The sequence below is a fragment of the Ochlerotatus camptorhynchus genome, unplaced genomic scaffold, assembly GCF_037179485.1.
Source record: "Ochlerotatus camptorhynchus isolate MF236.1 unplaced genomic scaffold, CSIRO-AGI_Acam_v1.1 ptg000107l, whole genome shotgun sequence".
Lineage (NCBI taxonomy): Eukaryota > Metazoa > Arthropoda > Insecta > Diptera > Culicidae > Ochlerotatus > Ochlerotatus camptorhynchus.
Window position 1 is genome coordinate 861,290 of NW_027040597.1, and position 6,000 is coordinate 867,289.

Sequence of the window (6,000 nt, forward strand, 5' to 3'; positions counted from 1 at the left end):
GGCAACTCTCTTTGTCGTCTCAGCGGCTTCCGGTTTTCGATTTCCCCCCGATCCAGACTTCCTGGCTGTCGACAAACGTTCCCCAAACACTTTAATTACATTTGTAACGGTTGATTTGGCAACTTTTAGCGATTTTGCCAACATTGCGTGCGAGTAGCTCGGATTTTCGCGATGCGCGAACAAAATTTTGATACGCTGCTCTTCTTGCTTGGACGGCATTTTGACAACTGAAGAGTGAATTACAAAATCAAAATAGGAGCAACATTCTACACACACACACCTTCAAAATGAGGGGTGTTCAGGTTTTTTAAATGCAAAATTGAAAGAAATACGTCAAGTTGATATTGACCAAATTTTGACCGTATCACCCTTTAATAAAAAAAATAATGGGAATATTGATAACATATTTTATGTTACAAGGTTCTGGTAACACTGCCCGATTTCCGCAAACGAAACAAAAATGACATTTGCCGCATGAAAATCAAAACATAAACATCTTTGCAGCCAACAAAGAACGTAAATCATAATCAATATTCTGTCGGAAAACCATACGTGATGTCAAACAAACAAGTTGGGAGAACTTTGTCGAAAGTGTTAACCCGACTACTCCAGCCAGCCAAGAATGGAGTAGCATCAACATTCTTCAGGGAAAAAGACATTGTAATTCAATAACTCTCAACCTCTCAACCGGTCTTACTAACGATGCACAAAAAGTTGCGAATGCATTGGCCGACGAATATCAAATGAAATCATCAGATGTACATTACCCTGAAAAATTCCGCAAAAGAACACAAAAGGAACAAAGATACAGCTTTCAACAACCAACGCCCTAGTATGCATAAACGTTACAACTCAGATTTCACCATTGATGAACTGATGTGGGCACTTAATCGGCGTGGAGGATCCTCCACAGGTGCCGATAACATAAGCTATGTTCTATTGCAACATCTACCATACTCCGCAAAGATCTCCCTCTTGGAGGTGTTTAATCAAGTATGGGATAGTGGTGGCTTCCCGGCGCAGTGGAAAAAAGGGATTGTAATCCCCATTCCAAAACCAGATGCAGATCGCAGTAAACCCGAAGGATACAGGCCAATAACGCTGCTCAGTTGCCTTGGTAAACTATTCGAAAGAATAGTTAACCGCCGTCTCATTACCGAACTGGAGGCAACAGGCAAATTGGACCCACGCCAACATGCCTTTCGTGCCGGCAAGGGCGTTGACTCGCACCTCGCCAAGCTTGAGTCCCTTATCAGCCTTGAAGAAAACGATCACGTGAAAATCGTATCCCTCGATATATTGAAGGCCTACGATTCAACATACAGACCCAAAATATTATGTACATTAGCAGGATGGAGAATAACTGGACGAATGATGAATATTCTGTCCAGTTTCCTTACTGAAAGATACTTTCAAGTAACTGCCAACGAACCACTCTCAAGTATCAGAAAAGCTGAAAACGGAGTGCCACAAGGCTCAATCCTTTCTGTAACTCTGTTCCTCGTAGCTATGCAGCCAATTTTCAATGTCATACCAACTGGAGTTGGAATCCTCCTTTACGCAGACGATGTCATTCTCATAGCAAGAGGAACCAATCATGGAACTATTCGTACTTAGAAAAGCTGTTGTAGCTGCCATCGCTCCAAGCAAATCCAAACAACTTCACGTCTGCCACCTTCGCCACCGAAAATGCAGTCGGGCTATAAAAATCAACAGAACTCCAATCCCACTAGTTACAACTCTTGGAGTCCTAATCGACTCTAAGTTAATTTTTTTAAGGAACTTTGCAGCCACTAAACAAAGCTGTCGCAGGAGAATCAACATTCTACGAATACTCGAACATCGCCTCAAAAGGAGTAATCGATCAACTCTGCTTAGAATAGGATCAGAACTGGTCTTATCGAAACTTTTTATGGCCTGGGAATCACGAGCGCCAACATCGAAGCAATGGAACGAATCCTAGGGCCCACTTACAATGACGTAGTACGTCAGGCATCTGGTGTATTTCCAACTAGCCCCATCATTTCTATAATGGCTGAGGCTGGTTGTCTCCCCTTCCGTCTTTAAATTATCCAACGTTTAAGCTGAGTTTAGACTAGGCAAGTCAAATGATCAACTCAGATGAATTCAATTGGTTTGAAAAGTTGAGCCTGGTTTAACTTTTTCCAATTCAAGTGAGTTGATCAAGTCACTTGAATGGCATGGTTTGCACGTTCAATTCGCGTTCAAGTCAGTTGAATTCAACTGACTTGATCAATTGAATTGCCCTGTCTAAACCCAGCTTTATATCAGCTAACTGTCTGACTAACGGTAAAAAGTAGAAGGGTCTGTGCCTAGGGGCACGAACGGAAGCTTGACGTAGGACCGCTAGTGGACGAAACAAATGTGAACATTTAGTTCTTCTAATTGATCAACCATCAATTATCTTAACTCTTTCCGTTTTTTATTTGTAAGCGTATCAAATTTGTAGTGTTTATTTCAAAGAGAAAGTTGATGAAGAGAATCCAAGGAACTGTCAACTTGAGTATTTTCGATTCATCTACCCGACTTTAAAGGTGTATTTTGAATTTTTTGTTATAGGAGAATTTACATATTCTCGGCAACCTAAGCAGCGACCTTCTTTCTATAGCCTTTTTCTCTAAGGAACGCACACATATGCAGTATTGGTTTGTTTACAATCTTTTGCTGCCAGCTGCTCTAACAATTTCAGTCGAAAGAATTGTCAAAAACTGTTTTGAAACGCTTTTACAAAGCTCCAATCTTCTCTAGTGAGAGCGAGTATTGTCGGCAACCAGTTTTTCTTCGGCAACCGTTCCATTTGAACAGCATGTGAATCTGCTGTTCTATTATCGGCAACTTGAAATCAGCTACAATTTGTAGAGCGTGTGTTTCATTTCAAGAAAACCTAGATGCTAGATTGCTTTTTCTCAGTGGTAAAAATATAGTCAAATTGAAGCTGAAAGCATAAAAAATCGTTTGCATGCATTCAGCGAAGTGTTTTCGTAAGAAAATCCAGTGAAAATAGTGTATATTGCCGAGAATAGTCTGTCATGCCGAAGCCGTCATTTCCCCTATATGAATTATTAAGTTTTGTGCCTTGTGGTATTAAAGTGTATTCAATTCACCCGTCACAGGATTTCCTTCCGAATTATATGAATGGGGCGGGGCGTTCATTTGTGCAGAATATGTTAAAAAGGAGGGACTTCGAGAGATTGAACTTGTGAGAGCTAATTTTCTCACAAATTTGATTTTATTGGCTTTCTGGGGTGAATATACACCCAAAGCGAATTATTCCCACTTCTCTCAAATTCTATATGAATTTTTAACACTTCCTACCAGCGTGTTCTGGAAAATGGTTAGGCTATAATTAATCCCACCAATACATTCGGGCCTACAATTCCACACCTTCTATAAAGACCAGGTTGAGCCTTGATGGCTTGATCGGCTTGCGGGAACTGATGACCTTGAAAAATGTCCAAATAATACTCTTAATAAATTTATGGTGGTCCTGAAAAGGACCGTTTTGTAGTGATGGTTGAGTAATGCTGAGCTGAGCACGACAACCTACTGATTCCGATCCTAGCCTAGCGGTGGAACTTCTTCCTCCTTCTTTATGGTTGCTCATATGAGCTCTGCAGCTCGCTGCTTGCAGGCAGCCTTTCGTTGTTGTTGTTGAAAGCACTCCTGCTGCTGCTGCTGCTGCTGCTGCTGCTGGACTGGACACCACCACTTACGATGATTGAATGAGCACCGTTCAGTGGGAACGCATCGAATTCGATTTTTAAGTCTGTGTTAGGGAATGCACTGTTTTCAGACATTCGGTGTTAATTTTGATCGCCAGTGCAACAGTTGGACATTTGGTATTTTTCAATAGTGACCTATTGAAAATTAACTAAGTGTTCATTTTAGCAGATCTGTAGATAAATTTCCAATCGTTTGGCTTGTTTAGAATTAAAATCTATCTGCTATTGGTCGAAACCTAACCACTTTTCGTAATACTGTGCATTTTGGTTTTTTGAGCCCTGATGTATGTGTTGGTAGAGGGAAAAATGTAAACTTTGCGGGAGACGATGTCTTAACACTCGAAAGCAATTTTGAGAAATATGAAGTAAAACAAATCTTAGCTAGTTCTGCATGATGATTTTGTTTGATTGTATTTATTTGTAAAGTCACCGGGAAATACCCGCTGGCGATTTGTTTTTTACGATAACTCCTTACTTGAAAACAAAACAGGCAAACACTCACAAACAGGCTGCTTTTTCATGGTATACAGTGTGATAATTCAATAATCAATAAATTATCTCAACATTTAGTGGCAAACCATTCATAAATTTTGGTAACCTACAAAAAATTCTATAATCCACATTAAATTTCATATGTAAGCGCTGCTTAGGGTGCTTTAGGGTGCGTAAGGGTGCTTTATTAAACGAAAGAAACGAATCGTGCGGAATGAAAGCCGAGGAAAAACCAATTGCACCAATATATTCAGGCCTACAATTCCACACCTTCTATAGACAGGTTGAGCCTTGATAGCTAGCTGCTGCTGGAACAATGTCCAAATAATACTCTTTAACAAATTTTTGGTGGCCCTGAAAAGGAACGTTTTGTAGTGATGGTTGAATAATCCTGAGCTGGGTGTTCAACACGGATGAGGCTGTCAAGCTGTATGTCGTTTGGAGCGAGGGTGACACGCTTGGCATAGATGCCCGACCCACAGCGACTCACGAAGAGCTACTGATTCCGATCCATAGCATAGCGGTGCAGCTTCTTCCTCCTTTGATGGTTGCTTATGTGGGCTCTGCAGCTCGCTGCTAGCAGGCAGCCTTTCGTTGTGACTGGAGAACATTTTTCAACGCCACACGCCGAAAGCACTGCTACTGCTGCTACTGATGCTATTAATTTCGACGACCGAACACCACCACACAGTGGTGTGGTCGTTGGGAGCGTTTGTTTCTGAGTATGGCGATGAGTGTGCAAAATATTACGCAATTCCATCCTCCCTATTCGCACGCGCCCGAAGATCGGAGGCAAATGCCACTTCGACTTGTTTCGTCTACTTACTACTCTCTGACGACTGTGCTGGGGAAGCAGCATATGCATGTAGGTAGTTGGTGGATTTGTTAGTTAATTCGACGCTTTTGGACAATGCTGGACATTTACCAGTTTTTCAATAGTTTCTTGTTGAAAATCAACATTCGGAAGCATTGTTATTGATGCGTAGCCATATTTCTGACCGATTGGTGATAAAATTATTAAAATTGGACCTGGGGCAGCTGAGTTATTAACGTTCAAAATCTTTCTTAATTTGTTACATGTTGCATTTTCGGTTTTCACAAAGTGTACCCCCATATAGAAATCAAAGACGTAGTCCTACGTCAAAAATCCATAAAGCAACCGAGTATCCTTTGACAAAAAGAGCAAAAAACCTTCTTCTTGAAACAACCGCATGGTGTTTCCCAGATGTATGCAGAATTCTAAGAGCTGCCGATAGAGAGTGGTATGCACTAAAGAGCCTGAATTTATAAACAGGCAACATCTTATCCATTTGACAGGTCTTCTGCTCGATTGGAATGTCTTTTCCTATGACTTTGACAGACAATCGATTATTCCAATTTTGACATGTCGCCTCTTTATAAATTTAGGCTCCTTAGTATGCACCAGTCCCAAAAATCGACAACAACCTTAGGAACAACATCAGAGCAGGCGCAAACAGGAGCATCGTACTACCGAAGTTTATGGAATTCATAACTACTCGTTATCACGACCACGAGCAGATGTATACTGATGGCTCCAAAGAAAACAACCGCACCGGTGCTGGAAGAGTTGTGCACAACACAAACGTTAGTTTCGGCTTGCCTGACATATGCAGCGTATTCTCAGCCGAAGCATTTGCCCTAAAAACAGCTGTATCGATTATCCAAGGCCAAGAAAAAATCCTGATCCTAACCGATTCTGCTAGTTATCTCAATGCACTAAGTGGAGGTCGGTCCAAACACCCAT